The 26,260-nt window shown below is 43.2% G+C and overlaps 1 long non-coding RNA gene across 1 annotated transcript; it reads left to right on the top strand.

Moving 5' to 3' along the window:
- The first annotated feature begins 1,376 nt into the window (after positions 1-1,376).
- On the top strand, positions 1,377-26,046 carry LOC122464768. The gene is made up of 5 exons (XR_006289117.1): positions 1,377-1,771; positions 12,278-12,394; positions 21,937-22,108; positions 24,217-24,287; positions 25,396-26,046. It is a non-coding gene; the product is annotated as an uncharacterized LOC122464768 (long non-coding RNA).
- The last annotated feature ends 214 nt before the right edge of the window (positions 26,047-26,260 follow it).

Below are 26,260 nucleotides of genomic sequence, written 5' to 3'. Positions count from 1 at the left end.
TGTCCTCTTTCTCCTTGATCTCTCATATTTCTCCTGCTGTCTCAGCTTCCAAAACATGCTCTTTGAGGCTGTGCACAGATTCAGCAGGTTGGCACTATCTGGCACCATAAACACCACCCACCAGAGGCAACTAACCCATCGGCTACACTACTAAGGGCACCGTAACAGTTAATTAAAATGACTTTAATAAAATAGTGACCACCTAGCAACATAAAAATAATCAAATGCAGGAACAAATTAACCCAGCAGAAAACTCCCTTTTCTACACAGGTGCCGACTTCCTTTTTCTGTGTGGATACTCCACCCCCACTCCGCCCCGAGGCCTGGCCCCTACTCCACCAAGGCCCCATGCTTCACCCTAACTCTTCCTGCCCCTGCTCCACCCCGTCCCTACAGGCCCCTCCCTCATTCTGCCTCTTCCTACCCCCTCACCGCCCCCTCCACCCAGTACCTGATTGGCGGGGCCCGCCAAACAGCCGATGGGTGGGTGGCTGGTGCATGCTGAGCACCCATGGAGTCAGCACCTATGTTTTTCTACTTTCTCAGGGATACATACTCCCAAACCCTATCAAATGAATGGCTTTTGCAGCATGATTGGAAGTTTGACAAGTTAGGCAGAGGTGAAAGTAACTGGTATGGTCCGGTATGGCATACTGGCAAGAGCCAGTTCACCGTGCTGGACCGGACCGGCTTCCCCAGGCTGGCACTTTAACGGTCCCTGGGCTCCCCGCAGCAGCCCGAACCCCAGGCCCTTTAAAGCGCCATCCGAGGCCTGCTGCCGGAGCACCTGAGGTAGCGGCGGCAGGGCTCTGGCGGCTCTTTAAAGGGCCCAGGGCTCCGGCCGCCCCAGGGAGCCCAGGGCCCTTTAAAGCGCTGCCCGAGCCCCGCTACCGGAGCCCCGGGGATAGCGGCGGCAGGGCTCTGGCGGTGATTTAAAGGGCCCGGAGTTCCGCTTGTGGTAGCGGCGGCCGGAGCCCGCGGCCTTTTAAATTTCCCCGGAGCTCTGTGGGTGATTTAAAGGCCCGGGAGCTCCCAGCAGCAGCAGCCGGAGCCCTGGGACCTTTAAACCTTGATTTAAAGGCCCCGCCTCTTCTGGTTGAGGCCATGCCCCCTGTTCAGGACTCTGGAGTGTCCCTAAGGCCTTTAAGTTACTTTCACCCCTGAAGTTAGGTGCTATTTCAGATCTGGGGGTGATAGGTTCCAGAGTCCTGGAGCCATCGGGGAGAATGCCCTGCTGGGAGGGCCATCTCTAGCCATTTGAGAGCCCTCCGCAGCCCCCCTGCAGGGGGAGCTGTGTGGGGCCCCAGGCCTCCACCCCCTAGGATCTGGGAGGCAGGAGCTGTGGCGGGGGGAACTTTTGGGGTCCCCGCAGGCGCAGAGTGGCCCGGGGGATTAGCCGGGGGCTGTGAGCAGCCCGCTCTGCTTCCCTCGCCCCGGCCCCGGCCCCAGCCCTATCGCTCAGGGGACGGGGCTTGGGGGAAGGGCTCCCCCCTGCACTCAGCGGGAGCTGCAGAAGCGGAGCAGCCCGGCCCCAGCCAGCTCCCAGCCGCAGCGCTCCGCTTCCCGGCGCCGGTGCAGGGTACCTTACCCGCCCCCAAGCGACACGGCTGGGGCCGGGGCAAGGGAAGAGGAGCAGGCTGGAGCCGCGTCGCTCTGCTTCCCGCTGCCGGTGAGTGCGGGGGGCTGATCCGCGGGGAGCGGAGCGCCGCGGCTGGGAGCTGGCGGAGCGGGACGGGCTGGAGCCACGTCGCACCGCTTCCCACCGCTGACGGTGAGTGCGGGGTCGCTGGGGGAAGAGGTGGAATGGGGGCGGGCCGGGGGCGGAGCGGGGGAGAGGGGCAAGGCGCAGGATGGAGGGAGTTGTCTGGGGCCCCGCACCCCCCTAGGGACGGCCCTGCCCCGTTGCAGTAGGCACAGCCCGCGGGGAGAGGGCAGTCGGGGGATAGGGCTGGTTGCCGGGGCTGGTGGTAGGGATTCTCCCCCTCCCTCCCAGCCCCCGAATTTCTCCGACACCCACCCCCCAGTTTTGTGAACTAGTTACATGTAAAGTATTGCCTGTTTATTTCAATGTGAATTGAAACATTAATACACACTTTAAAAGCATATAGGGTGTATGATAAAATAGGTGTATCTGAAAAAGTATCATATATTTGAAAAGTGTAAACATAGACTAGCTTCCTTATACAGCTGTTGTTTTTTATGACCATGTCAGTGCATTCATTTTGGTGACCTTGGCCAACCTAATAATTTCAAATTATGATTTGTAAGCAAAGTCTAAATGAGCTCTCCCTGACAGCTAGTAATGAGCTAGGGGCTGGGGGGAAAGGATTCAGGACCAGATTGTATTTACATTCACACCTAATCTACCTAGGTATCCAGCAAATAGAGCTGTGTTGCCCAAGTGATAGACTCTGGCTGGGGCTGGGTTACAAATCACTTGAATGGGGGAGGGGGGTAATGAAATGTTGTTATTCTTATTGCCTGAGTAAAGGGCAGTAGAATTATACTTAGCCTGCGCTGATTGAGGGCATTGAGAGAGAGGGTGGGGACAGGTGTTTTGCTTGATGGTCTGCTTGAGTCACAAGTACTATATGACCTGCCCCTCTCCACTGTTTAAAGACAGAGCTGATTAGGCTCCATAGATAGTCTTTTGTTCTGTTAAGTGACCACTATAGCTGAAATCACTGATAATCAGGTCTAAGTGTTTAGCCCTGCTGTGGGACAGTGTTTCTGTGGAAGAGATGGCCCAGTCTGCACTAGCAGCGAGGTTCCTGCACTGAGAGCTTAGCTGAAATCACTGAGAGCTGGGTGGAACCTCAGGAGACCAACTCGCAGAGGTCACAGTGGCAGGTGGCAGCAGAAGGTGACGGAGCAGGGTCATTGGCAACAGAGCGATGGAGTGAACAGTGGCACAACGAACAACAGTGGCCAGAGTGAACAGTGAGCAGTTGGAGGAACGAGCAAGGTGCCTTTTTGCCCCCCACCTGGGAGGTGAACTCATATGAAAGAACCTCTGAACTCTGAGTCTCCACTGACCAAGGACAACACTGATGAGTGTTAATGAGGCTGTTAAGAATGCTGGAGACACAACACAGTTCATGTGAACAAACGTGGCTGTGACATCGTACTTTCTATTTAAGTAGAGATACTACACACTACAAACTGGAGGCCAATGTTAACTGCCTTGTCACTTGTTCATCCTGAAGTTGAACACTGGTTCTGAACAAGACCAGCAAATGCTCACTATCTTTCTGCAAGAAACTCAGCTGACTGGCTAGAAGCATGTGGTGCAACAGTGAAAGACTCAACAGCTGAAAAAGTGAAGAACTCTCACCAGAAAAAAAATTTGCATACATGGCTGACAAATGCACCAATGCAAATGGGCATCAAGTATTAAGTCACTGTGTACGTTATCTTAATGTCAGTGGTAGGCCAGTAGATGCGTTTCCAGATGTTCAAGTTATCGAAGACACATTGGCTGTATCTGTGACAACCCACATCTTAGAGTTAAATGCTTGTCAATTGGACCCCAAACAGCTGGCTGCTTGTGCATTTGATGGAGCTGCAAACTTCAGTAGAAGACCTGGTGGAGTACAAGCTTTGCTCAGAGAAAAGCGTAACCCTAATCTTTCCTATGCACACTGCAGAGGCCATCTACTCCAACTAGCACTAGTATGAGCTGCAGACTCTTCAAAAGACATTTAAAAAGCTATAAATTTAATGTCTTCATTATATTCTTTTTTCAGCAAGAGTCCAAAAAGACTGAATATCTTGGAAAATATAGAAGATACACTGGGACTGAAGTTCAAATTAGTCCAGCCTGGGAAAACCCTCTGGCTTTCTCATGAGCTTGGCTGTTGTCTTAAAATTAAGCCAGCCATTATTACTGGCTTTGGAAACTAGATACCAAGATGGGATGGATCTAAGTAGTGAGGCTGGTGGATTACTTTTGCTACTACATTCAGAGAAGACTATTGCCATGCTCTCCCTTGTAAGTCTACTGTTGAAACTACTTGGGTCATTAAACAATGGCTTCCAGGCATCTGCTACAACAGTACTAGATCTTTGTGCAGCAATAGAAGCTACATTTGGATCAATCAGAGAGCTATCCATTGAAAAAGTACTGGAAAAAGCAAAGACTTCAGTCCAGAAGTTGAGTAATGAAGGCATTTATATTGAATCCTTAAGTGAAGAGGACAAGAAGTGTTTAAGATAACTGAAAAAGTACATAGACTTGATTCTTAAAAATCTACAATGGCGACTTATAGATTCTACTCAACCTCTATGTAGCTTTTACAGATCCCTGTCCTATAAAACACCGACAGTTGAGTGGAGTGAGGCACTATCAGCAATGGGGCTGCCATGTGCTCAGGACAGAATAGAGAATTTGAACTCACAGTGGAATATCATATGACGAATGAATGAAGATTTGACTTCAACTTCTTTTTTTATCATCACTAGTGGCTTGATCCAATCTTTGTGCTACGTTTCCTGGGATGAAAGAAGTAGGAATTCATCTCTTGTTACTCCCAGTCACAACAGCTACAGTTGAGCATTCTTTTGCCTCATTGAATTGAATTTTGTGTTCTGAAAGAAGTCGCCTTCTGCCTGATCATATGAATGATCTAATGAGCATATCAATTGAAGGAATGGAAGTACCGGACACATGAGAAGCCACCAAAGATGAACGCATTGCATTCAAGAAGTTCATTAACAGAGTTGTGCAAAATTATAACAAGAAGGATGTCGATGTAGTGCTTCATAGAAGGCTTGGTTAGACAACTTTAATTTTTGTGATGATTTTAAAACATGAGTTAAATCTAATAAAATGATCATGAAACATTTTTCAGTTTTTACTATGGTGCCATAGAGCCACCTTCACCCTAATGGTCTCACCACTCATAGGCCCTGACACCCCCCCCCCCCCCATTTCAATTCCTGGGGAAAACAGTGGCTGCTGCTTATGCAGCACGCAGCTGCCTAGAGCACCATGAAATTTGGGGCAATTTGGTGCCCCAGATTTCATGGTGCTCTACGCAGCTGAGTATGCCTAATGATGGCCCTGCCTGCTGGTATCTCTGCTCTTTAATACCAAAGAGATCCAACTCCAATTTCCCTGTTAGTGCCTATGTAGTACTATGACAGCAGGAGAAAGGAAGCGTCCCATGGCAGTAAGGAACACATTCTGATTTGCAAAATTACAAAAGAAGAGGAACTAATACACATAACCAAACTCTAGACTCAAGGGAAAAAAATGGAAAATTGTGGCCCTGCTATATCCTTATGGGAGGTCTGATTCTGTTTGTTTATAGTACAGAGTACTTAGAATTTTAGAAGGTTTTGTCAGACTGTTCCTAATCATTGCTGATATTTCTGGTGATCTGCTCTCCCCGGGCCCGTCCAAGTGAACAAAAGAAACATCTTCCACAAGTTAGTCACCTTAGTTGCAGTGATTTCAGTGTGCTAATTGCGTGTAGTGGAATAAGATAACTTGGTAACATTTTGCAATGTCCATGGATTTAGAAAGTTTGGTTGTAGAACTAACTGAAAAGGGGTGGAGGTAATAGGCAGTGGAAGGGTACAGAGTGAAGCCTGCCCTTTAAATAAAGAAGCCTGTTAAGGACATTGACAATTTAGGTCCACTAGAGAAGCAGTCATTTTGTGAAAGCAATTTCAAACAGTGAATTTAGTATATGCAAATCAGAGTAAGGAAGGGAGGCTGTAATAAGGAAGTTCACAACTCCAGGCTTTCAAGGTGCAATGTAAAGAAAATGACAGTGTCCTCTTCATGTGCATTAAATGCAGCCTCAACCAGAGCACTTGACAAAAACCTAACCTTGTAAGAATTCTTTTGAGAGCCCCAGGTCTGAGCAACTCTGGTCTGATCATGTTAGCCTCCAGAATGCATCACTGTGAAATCAGAGATTTTGGAAAGCTTTGTGGCAGAAGGAACTGACCCACAGGGTACAGGCAAGTCCTCTTTCTCTTGCATACACAGTGTGTTTTTCCGAAGTTGTTTTATTTTGTTGTTTTAAATATTCCAGATGTAAGTAGCACTCAGCATCACTAAAGTGGCTTGTTAGGGAATAGTTTTATAGCATTACGGTACTGCGGTGGTAACAGAGTATTTATTTCCTTGAGAAGCACAATCCACGAAAAGGATGAAAAGGAACCAGAGGTCAGGGAGATAGAAACTTCAGGAGAATATCAGACTGTGTGAATGCATATATGGACATAAGCAAAAGAATGTTGCTGACTCTTTTTAATTACATACTTCACCAAACTCCCTTGTTAAGATACTTTTTATAATCTGGAAAGCAGATTTTGCAGTGGTAAAATATGTAATGATTTGTCAGTATGCCTCCTCCTGAATCTTAACTGTGGGAAAAAAACTGGGGAATTTATTAGATTAGCGAATCCATCACCACTATGCAATACTGCTTGCCATTAAAAAGTCAGTATTTGCCAACAATTTCCTTTCCATGGTATGTGAAATATGTGTGGTCACCTATGCATAGAATGGGGCATAACTGACCTTTTAATGATGACTACTATAATCCCACAGAGGATGTATTGGACATTAAACTGATACTACATCTGATTTTAGCCAGATTAAATAGATTTACTCTACTTTCCATTTATTTCAGGTTTTCATGGGTTGTTCGTACAATGCAACTCCGAAAAGCACACCACATTTACAACAACATAAATAAAGCAAATCAAAAGTCTTAAAAGAGGAACAAGAATATTCTTGTTCCATTCAGGAGCAGATCTACTTCATAATCTGGCCATTTACATAGAATAGGATTATACTTTATCACTTGTTTAGTGCTAAAGTATAACACTTGGTAAAGTGTGTGTATATATATATTCTTAAATTTAAGCTTATAATCAGATGTAGCAGTGTCTTAAAAATGCATTCCCCAAAAGGTTTTATACCATGCTAAGTAGAGAAATAATTTCACAGGAATTTGACACCGTTTTTAGCTTGTTTTTAAGAAGTACTATTTTTGAGTATTAAAGACCGCTAACGTGTAAAATGGCCGAGACACAGTTTCTAGGACGTTGCAGTGCTGTTTGCTGTGTTTCCATACACACATACTTTAAGATGTAAAATCCTGCGTGTCCGATTAAGGGCACGTCTTCACTGGCAACGTTAAAGCGCTGCAATGGCAGCGCTTTAATGTGGCTTGTGTAGTCGCAGCACATTGCTGGGAGAGAGGTCTCCCAGCTCTCTAAAAAACCACCTCTATGAAGGGCGTAGCTCCCAGTGGTGGTGCACTGTCTATACTGGCACGTTGCAGCACTGAAACTTGCAGCACTCGGGGTGTTTTTTCAGACCCCTGAGCGAGGAAAGTTGCAGCGCTGTAAAGTGCCAGTGTAGACAAGCTCCAAGGAAAACACAAATGAACAAAAGTCTCAATGAGAGAGCGCAGTGTGTTTCTCTCCTTGGTAGCAGACTACATGGTAGCTGCTTCTGCTACAGGAAGTAGGTCTTTCCTAGATTTAAAGATGCAATACACAGAAAACAAATCATAACCGATACAAGATACATTCATCATTCTAAGGTATCAATATTTTCAGAATAAAAAAGCCAGGGGGGACTTTTGAGGCAATACGTTTTTAGGGTTATGAAATACTCGTACAAAAGATAAAAATGTGGTTTTAAAAAAATGTATATTGGTGTCTCTACTGTTAGCTTCTAAATCAATACCAACATGGGCATATTTCTCAGAAAGAAGGATTTCCCCCACCCCAGTAACTTAAGAGCCCTAAGTGAAGTTTCTTATGAACCACAGAAGAAATCTTATTGTTCATTTTGAGCAAAAGAACAGCTTTGATATTATCTACTTCATTTGCCATTTCTCTTCACCCACACCCACCCATCCACCCACCACTGAGTATTTTAGGCTGCAATCCCCTTGGATCTCATTGTCAGACCAGCTTAGGGAGAATCACAATCTTTTGGCCTGTGCTCTTTGGCTTCCATCTAAGGACAATCACAGTGTTCTTATCAGTGACCAGACAGTCTTCACAAGTGGAGTATATTTATGTAACCCTTCTGCCAGGTGGAGTCAGCAGCAATCAGGGCTGGGTTTTACATCTAGGGGTTCCTTTTCAACAATACAACACCGAACCGGCTTGATCCCCCAATTGGTGACCTGGGAAAATTACACACTATGCCTGGGCACCTCTAAGAGGCAGTACTTCCCCTCTCGTATGCAGAGTTTGAGTGTAGGAAAGAAACTTTTAATGAAAGAAAGAAAGTCACCGGACATTAGTTAGGGAAAATGCCACATGAAGGATTCATAAACATAAAACCGTGAGCAGGACACCCATCCCAGAGTGTGTGCAGCAGTGTCTTCTGCCTCATGTTCTTGAGTTCTACATCCAAGATTTCCTTTACAATACCCCTCTCTGCTCTCTCACCATACCCCACTCACAAGAATTGTCCTTGGTCAGTGAGGACCCAGGGTTCAGAGGTGCATCTTGTAAACTCACCTCCCGCTGGGAGGTTGATCACCGGGGGAGGGAGCAGGGGGCAGAAAGGGCCTTGCTTGCTCCACCATCTGAGCACTTGTTCTGGCTGGCTGCCCCACCAGTCACTCCCAGCTCCGCCGTTCCCCTCCGCTGGCCTCCATTCCGCTCTGCCGGGTTGCCTTGCTAGCCGCTCGCCACTCCACTGGCCACCCTACAGGCTGCTGTGCTGCACACAGTCACCTTCTGCTGCCACCTGCTTCTGTACGGTGACCTCTTCAGGTCAGTTGCTTGAAGTTCCCCCCAACTCTCAGTGATTTTCAGCTCTCAGCAATTGTCGGCTTCCAGTGGGTGAACTTCATTGCTGAAGCAGGCTGGGCAGAAACGCTGTCCCACCACAGTGATTTCAGCTCTAGTGAGTACTTAAAAAAACAAAAGACTCCTAATGGAGCCTTACTTAGCTCTGTCTTTGAACAGAGGCAGGGCAGGTTAAACCATGCCTGGGGTTCTGCGATAGGGCCCATACCTCTTGGCAGGGACACCTGTCCCCACCCCTCTTACTTTCACAGGGGTCTGGCATTCAAGTCCCTGGCTTAGCGAGCTCATTTCGGTTGAGGGTGGCCCCCTCAATCAGGGAAGGTTAAAGCGCAGCAGAACTGTGCTTACTCAGACAATAAAGATAACTACATTGATAACAACATTTCACTATCCCTGCATTCAGTAATAAAGTGATTTGTAACCCAACACCAGCCAAAGTTGATCACTTTGGGCAACACTGCTCTGTCTGATGGATACCTAAGCAGAGCAGGTGTGTTCACTGTATTTACATGAACTCCTGAAGCTGTCAGAAGAGAGCTCATTCAGACCCTGCTTACATCTAAAACACAGACATGTAAAATTAATACAAGAATTTAAACACACCCTAAACGTAGCAGAAATAGTCCATCTTTCACATAAGGGAACCAAAGTCCTTCAGCAGAGCTCCCCCCTCCCCCCGCCTTCCCTTTAGACAAAAGGTCCTATCCATTCGCTGGATTAAAATAAAGGCCCTAACTCTGTTTAAACCAGCTGTTTATGCCAAAAGCCCCCCCTTTTTTTCCTTTTCTTCCTCCTTGGGCTTCTGGTGCCTGTTTGACCCAGTATGTGCGAACAGCCCCAGGAATGGTATTTTTCTGGAAATGTTTGTGTCTCATGAACTGCAGAAATCACCAGTGCACATCCTGTCTTTAGCTCCTAGATGAGCATTCCTCCCATGGAGCTGAATACAGTGCCTGACCCACAATGTATACAGAATGTTTATAAATGTCATACAATATGGTCCCCAAAGATACTGCATGTGATTGTATTATCTGTCATATCTATGATATGATATGTAATATAATGTCATATCATAACATTTTGTAGTTATAAGAAAGTGAAATCTTCAGGTGTTTCAAAGGAAGTTCCTATGAAATCATATGAAAAAGCAAACCTGTCCCTATAAGACCTGGATGTATGGTCACTTTATATACACCACACTGTTTCATGGTCAAAATTCATATTTTGGGAAACTTTGATGCAACCTGAAAATGGTGAAATTCTGCATCAAAACTTTGTCTCTGTCTCCCTCTCTCTCTTTAAATCTGTAATATTCCTTCCTCCTTTATCTTCAGATTTCTCTTTCCCCTCCAGTTCTTCTTTATCAATCTCTCCCCGACTCACTTCATTTTCTGGGACACTTTGGAAAGCCACAAAGAGAGATTGGTCTTTCCCTAAAATATCATCATGGCACTAAGAAATTCGCTCTTAACATAAATGTTAATTTTCTTTCCTTCTGAATGAACTTTCCACTGTTTGTCTAATTCTGTTCTCAATCGCAGAGTCATTCTGGTAGAGCCACCTTTCTTTTCACCACCCTTAAGTTTGAAACTTACACCATCTCATTAAAGAATTTGTCAACAGTAAGATATTGCTTTGATATCATGGTGATTAGCATCTTTAGGTTTGTTCTTCAGAAAGGCTTAAATTGGCTAGTACCATGCCTTCCGTTGAAGTCAATGGAGCCACACTAGTTTACTCCAGTTTAGGATATGGCCTTCTAATTATTATGTGCTTAGTATATGCTAAAATTTGGTAGGTGACTGATATAATATCTTCAACTACTTCAGTATGTAATATTGACCCTTCTTTTTCCAAGGTACTTGTTTGTCTCTCTTACTGTGTACTCTGTAAATACATAGCAAATTCTTCCCCAGTTGCATGACATGGGAGATGTCAGTGTTTGTCCCAGTGTATTAACTCACAACTATATTTCGTTGTCTCCTAACTACTCTTCCTCCCCTTTCTTTGTATTTTCTTCCCAGAGGTATAAATCTCTGCCATGCATATGGAAACCACTCAGCTTTTCTTCTGGTCCTCAATAAGAATGCCTTTGTGCCATTAAAAAATGAATGTATGTCTGATAAGAGCTCACAAAGGTCCTCTAGTAAAGGTTAGCCACGAACCTCAAAGGTGGTAATATTGGAAAAGTCAAATTAATCAACTGCAGTAAATTCTTTCAAATGAACTTTCAAATACTGCACTTGGCTATTATTTCTTACGAACAGCACTGGAAAATTTTCTAAGGAAACCCGTACAATTTAGATTTCACACTGGATTGTAAAATAAAGTATTACAAGGCCTTCAAAAGTACTATGTTCAGCACATACCAACAAGAAATGAAATCCCTTTTGGGGTCCCCTCAGTAGTTCCATAACTTTAGTCTTTCTTTCAGTTGCCATCTCTATATTTCCAACCAAATATCAATCAAGCCCCATAAATTGAGATTGTATTTTTTTGATTTAAAAAAAAGTCCCGATTTTGAAGCCATAGGGTCTTTTTATTTGCCCTCTGGAGTTTGAGCCTTTAGGGTTCACATTTTCAAGCTTTGGTCCACAACCATGAGGGCTAGACACTTTTTTTTTTTTTTTTTTTTTTAAAGTACAAGAAAGCTGAAATTTTCATGTAATTAAATGACTCCAATAGCTGAGAAAAATGCCCCAAATCCTGATAGTTATCAACACTGCCCTCTTTGAGACTGAATATTCATCTTCCAATAAGCACAGTGCCAGCCAACTCTCAGCTTTTAAAGCTGTGCTCTGCAGACCTGATTCTTCTGTCACGAACCGGTGAGAATCAGCCATAACTAAACTGAGGTCAGAATGACACAAGTGAAAAACTGGTGTGAGATAAGAAATAAGCCCTGGTCTGCACTACAAATTTATGTTGATATAATTCATCACTCAGGAGTGTGGATTTTCCACACCCCTAAACAACAAAGTTATACAGACCTAACTTCCAGTATAGACAGTGCTGTATCGACGGGAGAGCTTCTCCTGTCGACAGAGTTACCGCCTCTCAGGGAGGTAGAGTACCTGTGCTGACAGCAGAGCAGCGCTGTAAGGATAGATGAGCCCAAGGGCCATACTTTCCCATCCACTCAATAGAACACGTCTCCACTGAACAGGGAGTTCTGTTTGAAAATCCAGAGTACAGTGTCACCCAGAGTTATCTGGAGTGAAACATCTCCATTTTCACAACCACATTGTAACACCTGGGAAGTGTAATTTTACATTTTTAATGTAACTCTACAACTTCATTGCTATTTAACACGGAACCCTAGAGGCTCTCTCTTCCCCTATTCCCTGTGAATACAATGGAATATAATTTTGGCTTTATGCACAGTAGTCTATTACAGTAGTATATTTAGATTCATAGATTTTAAGCTCAGAAAGGACCTTATGACCATTAAATCATGTAATTTGACCTTCTGTACACACAGGCCATAGAACGTCAGCCAGCAATTACCATTCCTGTCTGAGAAATAACATGCCTTTTAGAAATATATCCAGTCTTGATTTACAGACTTCAAGTGATGGAGAATCCACCAAGTCCTTAGGTAAGTGGTGCCAATGGTTAATTACCCTCACTGTTAAACACGCGTGCTTTATTTCTAGTCTGAATTTGTCTACCTTCAGCTTCCAATGACTGAATCTTATTATGCCTTTTTCTGCTCCATTAAAGAGCCCACAACTATCAGAAATCTCTTCATCCACGTACATACTTGTAGATTGTGAGCAAATCACCTCTTAACTCTTGGAGAAACTAAGGCCTTGCCTACACTGCCACTTTACAGCGCTATAACTTTCTCGCTCAGGGGTGTGAAAAAACACCCCCCGAACGCTGCACGTTTCAGCGCTGTAAAGTGCCAGTGTAGACAGTGCAGTCATCAAATTATTCCAGTCATCAAATCATTCTTGCAGACTTTTTCAGAACCCTTTCCAATTTGTAAACATTCTTTTTAAAGTGTAGACACAAGAAGCGGACACAGCACTCCAGTAATTGTCTCAGTAATGCTGTATTCAGAGGTACGACTACCTCCCCATTTCTGTTTCCATAATCTTTTGCTTATATGTCCCAGGATCCCATTTGCTCTCTTAGCTACAGCAGTGCTCTGGGAGTTCATGATCAGCTGGTTGTCCATCAGGATCCCTAAGTTCTTTTCAGTGTCACTGCATGTGAAGATATAGGGTATGTCTCCACTACGAAATTAGGTTGAATTTATAGAAGTCGATTTTTTAGAAAGCAATTTTATACAGTCGATTGTGTGTGTCCCCAATAAGCGCATTAAGTCAGCGGAGTGCGTCCACAGTACCGAGGCAAGCATCGACTTTCGGAGCATTGCACTGGGGGTAGCTATCCCACAGTTCCTGCAGTCTCCGTCGCCCACTGGAATTCTGGATTGAGCTCCCAATGCCTGATGGGGTAAAAACATTGTCGCGGATGGTTTGGGGTATATGTCATCAGTTGCCCCTCCCTCCGTGGAAGCAACTGCAGACAATCGTTTTGCACCTTTTTTCCGTGCAGGCGCCCTAATACTTTCAGCAGACGGTGCAGTAGGGCTGCTAATAGTCATCATCGAACGACTGTTTTCGCTGCCACTCTGCTCTCCTGCTCTGGGAGAAGACACTGCAGTAGGTCGGAAAAACTGATCTTCTGACCACCGCTTCCGCTACCACTCTGCTCTCCTGGTGGTCTCGCAGATTGTCTATATGACTGTTGTCATCCGCCGCTTCCACTGCAACTCTGCTCTCCTGCTCCGTCTCGCCATACCAAGGCAAGCATGCAGCCCACTCAGCTGTTGTGTCCTGGCTGCAGACCGTGCAGTAGGTCTGCAAAACTAGTCATCCAACCACCGCTTCCCCTTCAACTCTGCTCTCCTGCAGATGCCATACCACGGCAAGGATGGAGCCCGCTCAGATCACTGTGGCAGTTATGAGCATTGTAAACACCTCGCGCGTTATCATGCAGTATATGCAGAACCAGAACCTGCAAAAGCAGGCGAGGACGTGACGGCAGTGCGGTGACAAGAGTGATGAGGACACGGACACAGACTTCTCTCAAAGCATGGGCCCTGGCAATTTGGACATCATGGTGGTAATGGGGCAGGTTCATGCCGTGGAACTCTGATTCTGGGCCTGGGAAACAAGCACAGACTGGTGGGACCGCATAGTGTTGCAGGTCTGGGATGATTCCCAGTGGCTGCAAAACTTTCGCATGCATAAGGACACTTTCATGGAACTTTGTGACTTGCTTTCCCCTGCTCTAAAGCACAAGAATACCAAGACGAGAGCAGCCCTCACAGTTCAGAAGTGAGTGGTGATAGCCCTCTGGAAGCTTGCAATGCCAGACAGCTACCGGTCAGTCGGGAATCAATTTGGAGTGGGCAAATCTACTGTGGGGACTGCTGTGATTCAAGTAGCCAACGCAATCACTGAGCTGCTGCTATCAAGGGGAGTGACTCTGGGAAATGTGCAGGTCCTAGTGGATGGCTTTGCTACAATGGGATTCCCTAACTGTGGTGGGGCGATAGACAGAACGCATATCCTTATCTTGGGACCGGAGCACCAAGGCAGCCAGTACATAAACCAAAAGGGGTACTTTTCAATGGTGCTGCAAGCACTGGTGGATCATAAAGGACGTTTCACCAACATCAGCATGGGATGGCCAGGAAAGGTACAAGACACTCGCATCTTCAGGAACTCTGGTCTATCTGAAGAGCTGCAGCAAGGCACTTACTTTCCAGACCAGAAAATAACTGTTGGGGATGTTGAAATGCCTATAGTTATCCTTGGGGACCCAGCCTACTCCTTAATGCCATGGCTCATGAAGCCATACACAGGCATCCTGGACAGTAGTAAGGAGCTGTTCAACTATAGGCTGAGCAAGTGGAGAATGGTGGTAGAATATGCATTTGGACGTTCAAAAGCACTCTGGCGCAGTTTACTGACTTGGTTAGACCTCAGTGAAACCAGTATTCCCATTGTTATTACTGCTTGCTGTGTGCTCCACAATATCTGTGAGAGTAAGGGGGAGACGTTTATGGCGGTGTGGGGGGCAAATCGCCTGGCTGCTGATTATGCACAGCCAGACACCAGGGTGATTAGAAGAGCACAGCAGGGCACGCTGCACATCAGAGAAGCTTTGAAAACCAGTTTCATGGCTGGCCAGGCTACAGTGTGACAGTTCTGTTTGTTTTCCTTGATGAAAACCTGATCCCTTGGTTCACTCTACTTCCCTGTAAACCAACCGCCCTCCCCTCCCCGCTTCAATCACCGCTTGCAGAGCCAATAAAGTCATTGTTTCAAATTCATGCATTCTTTATTAATTCATCACACAAATAGGGGGATAACTGCCAAGGTAGCCTGGGAGGGGTGGGGAGGAGGGAAGCACTGGGTGGGGTGGGGGAGGAGGGAAGGACAAGGCCACACTGCACTTCAACAGAAGGCTGGCATTCAATAAGTTGTGCTTGGGTAGTCCTCTGGGTGGAGTGGTTGGGTGCCCGAAGCCTCGCTTCCCCGCCCCCCTCCCCCCCCCCAGCTCTCCCGTGTTCTTGGGAGTCTGGGCGAGGAGGCTATTGAACTTTGGGAGGAGGGTGGTTGGTTACACAGGGACTGCAGTGGTGGTCTGTGCAGGGCCGGATTAAGACCTTTAGAGGCCCTAAGCGCTGAAAAGATTATGGTGCCCCCCCATATGTAATTCAAAATAAAAACAATACTATACCATAAAAGAAAATTTTATTTTTCGAAATGACACAAAACTTACATGTATGCTGAAATTAAAATAGTTTCTTTCTAGATTTTCTGATTGATGAACTTATCCAGAATTTTGCAAAGCTGACTCGATGAAGCATGTCCGCTTCCATATACAATAGGGAAAGTGAATCAAGTCTGTCTTTGACTTGGTTGTTCTCTGAGGGTTTTTTATTCTTTTCAGCTGAGAAAAAGAGTCTTCTGCAGTGCAGTTAGTATTCATCAATGTTAGAAAAATACGTAGTGTGATCTCTACATTTGGAAATACACATTGTATTCTATCTTTCATTATTGTGTCATGAAGATCAATGTGACTGAATTTCATTTTTCCTGTTTCATTAAACTTTGCACGCATATAACAGTGGAACTGCCATACTTCTCCACAGAGATTCATGTTCAAGTCAACAGGGTATGAGACAACTAGCTTTTGGGAACCTTGTGAGTATTGTTCATCAGATAAGTCCATATCATTTAGAATAGAAAATCTACTTCTTTGTACGCTTCACCTCTCCTCTTCATATGAGCTTCAAGTGTGTCACTTATAGTGTAGTAAGTAGATACGCGAAATTTGTCTCTAGGATTCAATGCTGTTTCTGTTGCACTGCTATCATTTGCTTGTTTTCTCCTGATTCGCTTGCGGGACTGGGCTTCTTTGCAGTATCAGGCAAGATATCTTTTGATATGTCTTCAAATCTTTCAGAATCATTCCTCAAAGTGTGTACGTGGTCTGCTAATGATTGACGGAGGTCTGCACATGTTTTCAAATCCAATTCTTTTTCTTGGAGAGCTTGACTTGTGTGGTAAAAATGTTGTAAAATTTCATTCCACTTGGTCAACATGAATACAAATTCTAGTTCTTGCATCTTGTTTGCAATGTTTTCTGCCTCATGTATAGTTTCTCCCTTTTTGTGGTTGGTCTTCAGCTATACTTTCTAATGCATCCACAACCTTTGAGTAGGACTCCAGAATTGCACTTGTTGCCACTGCATGTGCCTCCCAGCGAGTATTAGAAAGAGATTTCAACACACGATCATTGCCCAAATATATTTTAAGAACTGCCCATCGGTGTGTTGAGGCAGAGAAAAATGTATAAAGTAACTGGACTGTTGAGAAAAAACTTACTGCCACCGGACAACAATCAACAGCACTGCGGCCAACAAGATTGAGAGAGTGTGCAGCAGATGGTATGAATATGGCATATTTGTTCTGTTCTAAAAGCTTCTTCTGCATTCCTTGATAACGCCCTGACGTGTTGGCAGCATTGTCATAAGATTGACCTCTGCACTTTGAGAAATCTATTTTGCAAATTTGGCACAGATAATGCAGTACTTGATTTGCCATTTCTTCACCAATGTGGCTTTTCAAATTGAGGAATGTTATAAATCGTTCAACTGGTTTTCCATCTGTGGGAGACACATATCTTAGTACAATACTCAATTGATCAATATGTGAAAGATCAGGTGTAGAGTCGACAGATAAACTGAAGTACCCAGCAGTATTTATTTCATCCACAATAGCTGAACAAACTTGGTCATTCATTATTAGACCAATGAGTTCATCACATATTGTCTTGGATAAGTATGATGGGTTACCTTTGCGAGCATTCACATATTTTGAGATATGGCCTGCTAAAAATAGTCAAACTGAGCCACAAGCTCCAACAATCCCAAGAAATTTCCATTCTGCAAAGATCCAAATGTGTCATTTGATCCCCAGAAAGGCAGACCATGTTCAGCTCATGTTTGAATAACAGCTATAACATGCTGCAAGACATGTTGCCAGTATTCACGTTCCCCTTTAATTTGTTCTTCCAATTTTTGTGTCAATCTAAAGCCCTGTCTTCGATTTATATATTTCAACATTGAATCTCTGTGAGTAGTGCTATTTTCATGTTGTTCAATTAAAGCAGTATTCCACCAGTCACTAAATCCATCTGCAGCAAACCGGGATGTTTATATGCAAAAAGTTTGCAAACAGAACAGTACACAGACCCTGTTGATGGTGAATACAGTAGCCATTCTCCTGTGTATTTCTCACCATTCGCTTTCATGCCAAAAAATATTTTTTGTGGACAATATCTTGTTTGTTTGTTTGCCATTGGTAAAAGTCCAACGTGATTTCTCAAATGGCCCAGTGTGGTGTTGACAGTCATTTGGTCCACGATCTATCCAGTAAGCTATATCATCGGTACTGAAATCAACCCACATACTAGGATCTTTTCTCCTACTATTTACAGCATGAACAGGTTCAGTCTCTGACACATCCACACCTTCTAGAACAATGTCTGTTTTACAATCCTACCAGGAATAGGATGATCAGTTACAGTCTCTGAGACATCTACATGTTCTGGAATGGTGTTTGTTTCACCAATAGAAGAAGGGTCAATCTCTGAAACTCCTACAGGTTTTGGAACAATGGCTGTGCTACTGAGAGAAGATGTTGCTTCTGATGGATTTGCTTTGAAAAATGATGTCAGCTTTGGAAGATTTTGGAAAATTTCACTAGTTTTTTGTTTCTTCTGCCAGTTTACGTTTCTATGCTCCACTCAGTTGGTTATGTTTCATCCTGCCCCTTATCTCAGTTATCTGAACTTTAAAAAAAAAACAACAAATTACACAACGTACGCTATTTTGTGTGTGTGTGTGTGTGTGTATATGAAAAAAATGAATCAAGTACGTATAACTCAGAAGAATATATCAATAATAAAATATAAATTTACTGTAATACATGACAGGATCTGATTTCCTCGCATTATTTCAATCTACATTAGCAGGACACTCCCCTGATTTAGGTGGGAATAAGTAATAAAAAGAGAACAGAAAAAGGGGGGAAGAGTGTGGAGTTGAGTGTAAGGAAGTCTAACAAAGTTCTGATTTTTCCCATGATATCTACTTCGATGCTTTTTTTGAAATATCAATTTTTTTCCAAAAAATCTCAACTAACCCTCCCCCCCACACACCCAGTTTTCTGGGATGATTGCTTCCCCCTCCCCCCACTGCATGGCTAACAGCGGGGATGATTTCTTTTCAGCCACAGGCAAAGAGCCCAGCAGGAACGGCCACCTCTAACTGTCCCCTTAATAAAATTCCCCTATTTCAACCAGGTGACCATGAAGATATCACTCTCCTGAGGATAACAAAGAGAGATAAAGAACAGATGTTGCTTGAATGTCAGCAAACACCGGGACCATACGCTGCCAGGCTTTCTTAGGCAATGATTCCAGACTACGTGCTACTGACCTGCCATGGTAAAGTGTCCTACCATGGAGGATGCAATAAGGCTGCCCTCCCCAGAAACCTTTTGCAAAGGCTTTCGGAGTACCTCCAGGAGAGCTTCATTAAGATGTCCCTGGAGGATTTCCACTCCATGCCCAGACACATTAATAGACTTTTCCAGTAGCTGTACTGGCTGTGAATGCATCCCAAGTCTTCAGGGCAAATTAATCATTAAACACACTTGCTTTTAAACTGTTTATTATATTTACAAAGGCAGACTCACCAGAGGTGCCTTCTCTGCCTTCAAGGTCCAGAAGCCCGGGTTGGGAGGGTACTGTCTCCAGGGTGATCAACAATTCCTGTGTGTCGGGGAGAACGGTTTCTCCATTTGCTTGGTGTGTGCTTCCTTCAACCACCTCCTCCTCATCTTCCTTGTCCCCAAAATCCTCATCCCTGTTGCGTGAGACTCCCTTGCAGAAGTCCACAAATAGGGGTGGGGTAGTTGTAGGGGCACCCCCTAGAATTGCATGCAGCTCATCATAGAAGTGGCATGTCTGAGGGTCTGACCCTGAGTGGGCGTTGGCCTCTTTGGTTTTTTGATAGGCTTGCCTGAGCTCCTTAAGTTTCATGCGGCACTGCTGCGGGTCCCTGTTATAGCTTCTGTCCTTCGTGCCCTGGAGATTTTTTTCAAATATTTTGGCGTTTTGTCTTTTGGAACAGAGTTCTGATAGCACAGATTCTTCTCCCCATACAGCGATCAGATCCAGTACCTCCCGTTCGGTCCATGCTGGAGGTCTTTTGCAAATTCGGGACTCCATGGTCACCTCTGCTGATGAGATCTGCACGGTCACCTGTGCTGATCAGTATGCCACACTGGCCAAACAGGAAATGAAATTCAAAAGTTCGCGGGGCTTTTCTGGTCTACCTGGCCAGTGCATCCGAGTTGAGAGTGCTGTCCAGAGCGGTCACAATGGAGCACTTTGGATAGCTCCTGGAGGCCAGTGCTATCGAATTGCGTCCACACCACCCCAAATTCGACCCGGCGATGTCGATTTAAGAGTTAATCTCCTCGTCGGGGAACAGTACAGAAATTGATTTTAAGTCAACAAAAATGGCTTCATTGTGTGGACAGGTGCAGGGTTAAATCGACCTAACGCTGCTAAATTCTACCTAAACTCATAGTGTAGACCAGGGCATAGTCTCCCATCTTTTAAATGTAACCTGACCTACATTCTCTGTTCCTAGATATATGACTCTGTATTTTGCTGTACTAAAAACTCTTGGTAAAAGGAGCCTACCTTGCCAACTGATACAGTTTGCTTTAAGCAGCTAACCTGCTGCTATCGTTATTTATCACTCCACCATTTTTTAGTGTCATCAGCAAATTTTACCAGCGATGATTGTGTGTTTTCTTCCAGATCACTGATAAATATATGACTAGCTTTGGCCAAAGTAAATCCTTTCAAGACCCCACTAGATCTGTGCCCCTCTTTCCCACGATTGGTGTTGATTCGCCATTTACAATGATTTATTTAAATCTATTAACCAGTTTTTAATCCATTTAATCTGTGCTACGTTGCTTTTGTATCATGCTCTTTTTTCTTTTTTTAATTCAGAATGTCATGTCATATGTCAAATGCCTTACAGAAGCATAAGTATACTATATCAACACAAGTTTCAGAGTGGTAGCCGTGTTAGTCTGTATCAGCAAAAACAACGAGGAGTCATTGTGCCACCTTAGAGACTATTCCAACCTGAAGCAAATACTCCACGAGCAACTACACACTACACAGCAAAAACACCAAGCCAGGAACCAAACCCTACAACAAATCCCGGTGCCAACTCTGTCCACATATCTATTCAAGAGACACCATCATAGGACCTAACCACATCAGCCACACCATCAGGGGCTCATTCACCTGCACATCTACCAATGTGATATATGCCATCATGTGCCAGCAATGCTCCTCTACCATGTAGTTTGGCCAAACCAGACAGTTTCTATGCAAAAGAATAAATGGACACAAATCTGAAATTCAGAATCCTAACATTCAAAAACTAGTAGGAGAACATTTCAATCTCTCTGGTCACTCAGTAACAGACCTAAAAATGGCAATTCTTCACCAAAAAAACTTCAAAACCAGACTCCAATGAGAAACTGCAGAACTGGAATTAATTTGCAAACTGGACACCATCACATTAGGCCTGAATAAAGACTGGGAGTAGTTGGGTCATTACAAAACCTAAACCTAATTTCCCCAATACTAATTTCCCCCTACTGTTACTCACACCTTCTTGTCAACTGTCTGACATGGGCCACTCTCATTACCACTTTAAAGTTATTTTTCCTCCCTTGATATCCTGCTGTTAATTGATTTGTCTCATTAGACTGACCTCACACTTGGTAAGGCAACTCCCATCCTTTCATGTATTTATACCTGCTCCTGTATTTTCCACTCCATGCATCTGATGAAGTGGGTTCTAGCCCATGAAAGCTTATGCCGAAATAAATTTGTTAGTTTCTAAGGTGCCACAAGGACACCTCATTGTTTTTGCTTATATCAACACAGTTATGTTGTGTTTACTGCCATCTATTGGACAGAATCAGAACTGCCCTACTGTGCACCTTAAGATCTATACAGTTTACAGTAAATAGAGATTTTATTTCAGCTCAAATGGTACTTTTTGAGCAGGAAGATCTAGGTTCCTGCTGTCACCATAAAGTTATGAATGACCATTCTGTGAAGCGTAGAGACAAGCATGATATTCCTAGATGGCTATAGTTTTGTTTTTGTTTTATGAACATCATAGGCTGCTCTTATTTTTTCATTGACTGCTTGTCATTATAGCCCTAATTCAGCAAAGTAGTCAATGGGAGTTTAGCATGTGCTCAAGTGCTGAACTAAGGCCTCTGTTGGTTCCTCTAGTGGAGATTTTGAGGCGCTGATTGGGAGTTCCCCTTTGCTTTATTTTGTTTTTGTTTGCAGGGCAATAAAGGGATAATTGAGGGGGAGGGGAGAAGCACCATACAAATAATATGTGTTCTGGTGCAAACAGAGCCCCGAAATGAAGACATTAATGGATCCTGTGGGTGGTGCTACTTCATTGAAATGGTGCCTGTTGTGATTTTTCAGATAATCTGGAGATTAAAAATATACAACTACTGAAGAATGTTGAGGTTTCTGAATTGTACTGAAAATAGCCTGGATATTCAAAGTTAAGGCTGGCACTACATTTAACTCAGTGTGAGGGGGGGAAAAAGCATATTGGAGCGGTCCTCAGATCATGGCAAACTTAAGTTTGAAGGTTAGTGTTTATACTAACAACACAAAGAATGATGTAAAAAGATATAAAGATAATTTTCCTAATGTAGCCTGATCTATAGATTATGTATTAATTATGTTGATTACTTAAGAATTCCCAGTTATCACTTCAAGGGTTGACAAGATTTGGCCCAGTATTATTCAAATTATTATATAGTTGGGAACGCAGATGTGAACAGCTGCAACACACACATTATAGTCACTCTCCTATATTTATAAATAGTTTATTAATATATTTAGCACAGTCACAAACACTTGAACTCAGTAAGATGGACAGAGATACTACAGAATGTACATCTGCACAGCCATATACTCACACCATTCCTTGCAGAACAACCTGAAATGTTAGCCATCATCTTCCTCATCACCATCATCTTTCCCCCTGTCACCAGCGGCCATCATTCTGGCACCTCCCACGGCCTACATCTTCCTCTCCTATTGCTCCTGGGCTGGTATACAACTTTTATAATCTGTTACGCTGACGCTACTACGTTTGATGCATAGTCAATAGGGGATTTGCCCCTTTTCCTTATTTGAATTTCCTCCCCTTACTCATGTTAGAGCATCCTTCTCCTATAGATTAGTATATCAATGATCTCAACTTATTATCATATACGCCAGTTCATTGCCATGGCCCTCTTGTGGTTAAGTATCTGCAGATGTAGCTCATGTATCTGTTATTGTTATGTACGTCAATTTGTTGCCATAACACTCTTGTGGTTGGACTCATGTTCCTGTGGTTGGAAATTCCCCTTAAACACTCTTTTTTCAGCTCCCCAATATTTGGGGTTTTCCATTGGGCCATTTATCTGTGCCAAAATTCATAGGCCTCAATCCTTATGCTAAAACTGCTGAAGCTAGTGTCTTACAGGATAAAGGCTATAGGTTCCTTGAATTACAGCTGAATATAATGAAGGCAAGCTAGCCCTATGGGCTACAATAAGACCTATTTTAATTTTACTTGAATCTTTGTCCAAGTAGAATGGATAATGTAAGGCTCTTGGACCCATACCCTCAAAGGTATTTGGGCCCTCTGAAATCTTGGCTTTGGAGGATGAATAGTTCAGGGAATTGCAACAGGATATGCAGCTTTTTATCACTACATCACTTATATGAATCTGACCCTTGGTCAGTTGTTACATCTAATGGCTGACACAGGCCCACACAATGAGTTGATGGTATCAGTCTGTTTCCAACATATCCAAATTGATAACACAACCCTAATCACAATGGGTACTATTAGGCACCTCAGTTGGTAGCCTCACCCGAGAGGACAAATACTACCGAATAGGCACAGAAACTAGAGATGTAGTCTCTCCTAAGTCAAGGAAAAATTGTATTAAGTGGTCTATGGTAACTTGCATTGCTACTCCATGTTCTGTGCATTAGACCTTAGTTCCCAGTGCAGTCAAAATAACAGTACCCATAAGCACTAAATTAGCTTCAAAATTTGTTTTTCTTATTGAAGATCTGGAGAACAACCTATACGGATCCAGACACAGTTATATGTGAGCCCGCCCTACTTTTAAATGAAACCTTAGTCATTTATTTTGAGATTTTGGAAATTAGCTTATATTAAAAAAGGAAAAAGAAAAAAACCCCACCTACCTAGAAACTAACAGTTCATAATGAGTGGCCTGTACAAGATGGAGATTTATTCAGCAACTTTTAGTAATATTGAAAATACCCACATATCAATCAGGATGAAAACAGTAATATTCCTATTTTGAACAGATGGAATTCTCTTCAGACGAATGTTGCTACATAAATAGGGCAGAGATCTATTTTTTCTTTAAAGATCATATACTTGGATACAAAGTTTGCTATTTCATATAATAAGAGCCAGCATGGACTCCCAATAAAGAAATATTAGAATTTATTAAGGCCTTTATCCTGCAGATACCTACAAGCTTGCTTAGCTTTAAACATGCAAATAGAACGACTTGCAGGCTTAAAGATAAACACATGCTTAAGTAAAGGAGTACTTGTGGCACCTTAGAGACTAACAAATTTATCTGAGCATACGCTTTCGTGAGCTACAGCTCACTTCATCAGATGCATTCATTCTTAATTTTTCCCTGTTTGCTGTAGAGGATGTTGACCAGGTGGTTCTGCAGTTTCTTTGAGAGCGTGTGGCACAAGCTGTCAGCATAGTCTGTGTGGTATGTAGATTGTAATGGATTTTTTTACCTTCAGTCCTTTTGGTACGATGTCCATCTTTGCATTTGGAAAGGAAGATGATGTCTGTCTGTATCTGTATGAGTTTTTTCATGAAGTTGATAGATTTCCACTCCATACGGCTAAATTCAGTGCCTTGCATAATGACAGGTTTCAGAGTTGCAGCCGTGTTAGTCTGTATTCGCAAAAAGAAAAGGAGTACTTGTGGCACCTTAGCGACTAACCAATTTATTTGAGCATAAGCTTTCGTGAAGTGAGCTGTAGCTAACGAAAGCTTATGCTCAAATAAATTTGTTAGTCTCTAAGGTGCCACAAGTACTCCTTTTCTTTTTGCGAATACAGACTAACACGGCTGCTACTCTGAAACATGCTTAAGTGTTTGCAGACCTGGAACTTTAAATTGGAATTAATTGTTTTCACCAACTAATTAAGAAAGACAGCAAGACTCCATTCCCATTTTAAAATCTGTTTAACTACATTAACAAAATATAAAAGGAATCCTGTCATATGATTATCTTGTGAGCACTGAGGGCTTGAGTCTCTGCTCATTGAATTCAGGGACAGAACTCTCATTGACTTCAGGTGCAGAAACTCCAGTGCTGCTACATATCTAATGGTCTCTCTCTCTCTCTCTTTTGAAACATAAGTAACTTTAGGATCACCAAAGCTGGAGATAGAAGAATCTGTATGTGCAGAAGAGCTAGGATCAAATCTTGCATTTTTTTCAGTCTAGAAATGATTACCTGTTTTACCTCAAAGAAAAGCCAGATATATAAAACAGGGATCAGGGAACTGATTTGGTGGGATTATCAAAATGCAGGCAAACTGGGAGCTTGCTGTGTAAAGATTAATATAGGCTTCAGGATTTGGCTCAGTCTTACAAGCCTTCCACAAACATACCTCCCACTGAGTTCTGTGCTCAGAGGGTTTGCAGGCTTGAGCTGAAGAGTCTAAGTCTTTTGAATCTTAAGAAACTATTTCCCTCAATATCATCTGGCTGTGAATTCTACAGATAATACATTGCATTTGTAGCTACTCATCTGTTTTATCTTTGTTGCCTATTAATTTAATTGACTGTTTCTTATGATACAGGAAAGAATAAAGAACAGTGCCTGGTTGCCCAATAACGATTGCAAGAGAAAATACACAACACATATGTATATTCATCCTGTTAAGAGGAGCTTTATGCATTAACAATTTTGTTCATATGGCATTTCATTTCCCTCTGTCATTTCACATTAGTTTGCCCTACTTGTATTTTTCAATCCAGAAAGAGAATATTACTTACTGATAATATGTTCCAAACAGTATTACGTAGAAATGGTAAGCAGCATCTGTTCTAGTGCTTTGAAGGTGCACAAGGAGGTTGATGTTGCTTGCTGAGTAAAGTTCTGATTTGCAGATGTTCGCATCTCAGACTAGGAGAGCTAATTATTTAAAAATTGGAAGATGCTTTTGTTGGACTGTCTGAATCTTAAGAAGTGTAATGTTTCTGAAATATGTTCATTTGTCTCTACTACAAAGGTGTTAAAGCAATTTTTTTTAAAAAAGCCTGATGTTTGTAATGATTACATATTGCTCTTCCAATTACCTTCCTTCTGTTTGAAAATTGCTCAAAGATTCAAAAGAGAAGTTTAAAACAAACTGTCATAAATATAAAGGGAAGGGTAAACCCCTTTAAAAATCCCTCCTGGCCAGAGGAAATCTCCTCTCACCTGTAAAGGGTTAAGAAGCTAAAGGTAACCTCGCTGGCACCTGACCAAAATGACCAATGAGGAGACAAGATACTTTCAAAAGCTGGGAGGAGGGAGAGAAACAAAGGGTCTGTGAGTCTGTCTATATTCTGTCTTTGCCGGGGATAGACCAGGAATGGAGTCTTAGAACTTTTAGTAAGTAATCTAGCTAGGTACGTGTTAGATTATGATTTCTTTAAATGGCTGAGAAAAGAACTGTGCTG

The sequence above is a fragment of the Chelonia mydas genome, chromosome 2, assembly GCF_015237465.2.
Source record: "Chelonia mydas isolate rCheMyd1 chromosome 2, rCheMyd1.pri.v2, whole genome shotgun sequence".
NCBI classification, from domain to species: Eukaryota; Metazoa; Chordata; order Testudines; family Cheloniidae; genus Chelonia; species Chelonia mydas.
Note: the sequence above shows the minus strand (reverse complement) of the source record. Positions and strands in the feature narration are given on the sequence as shown.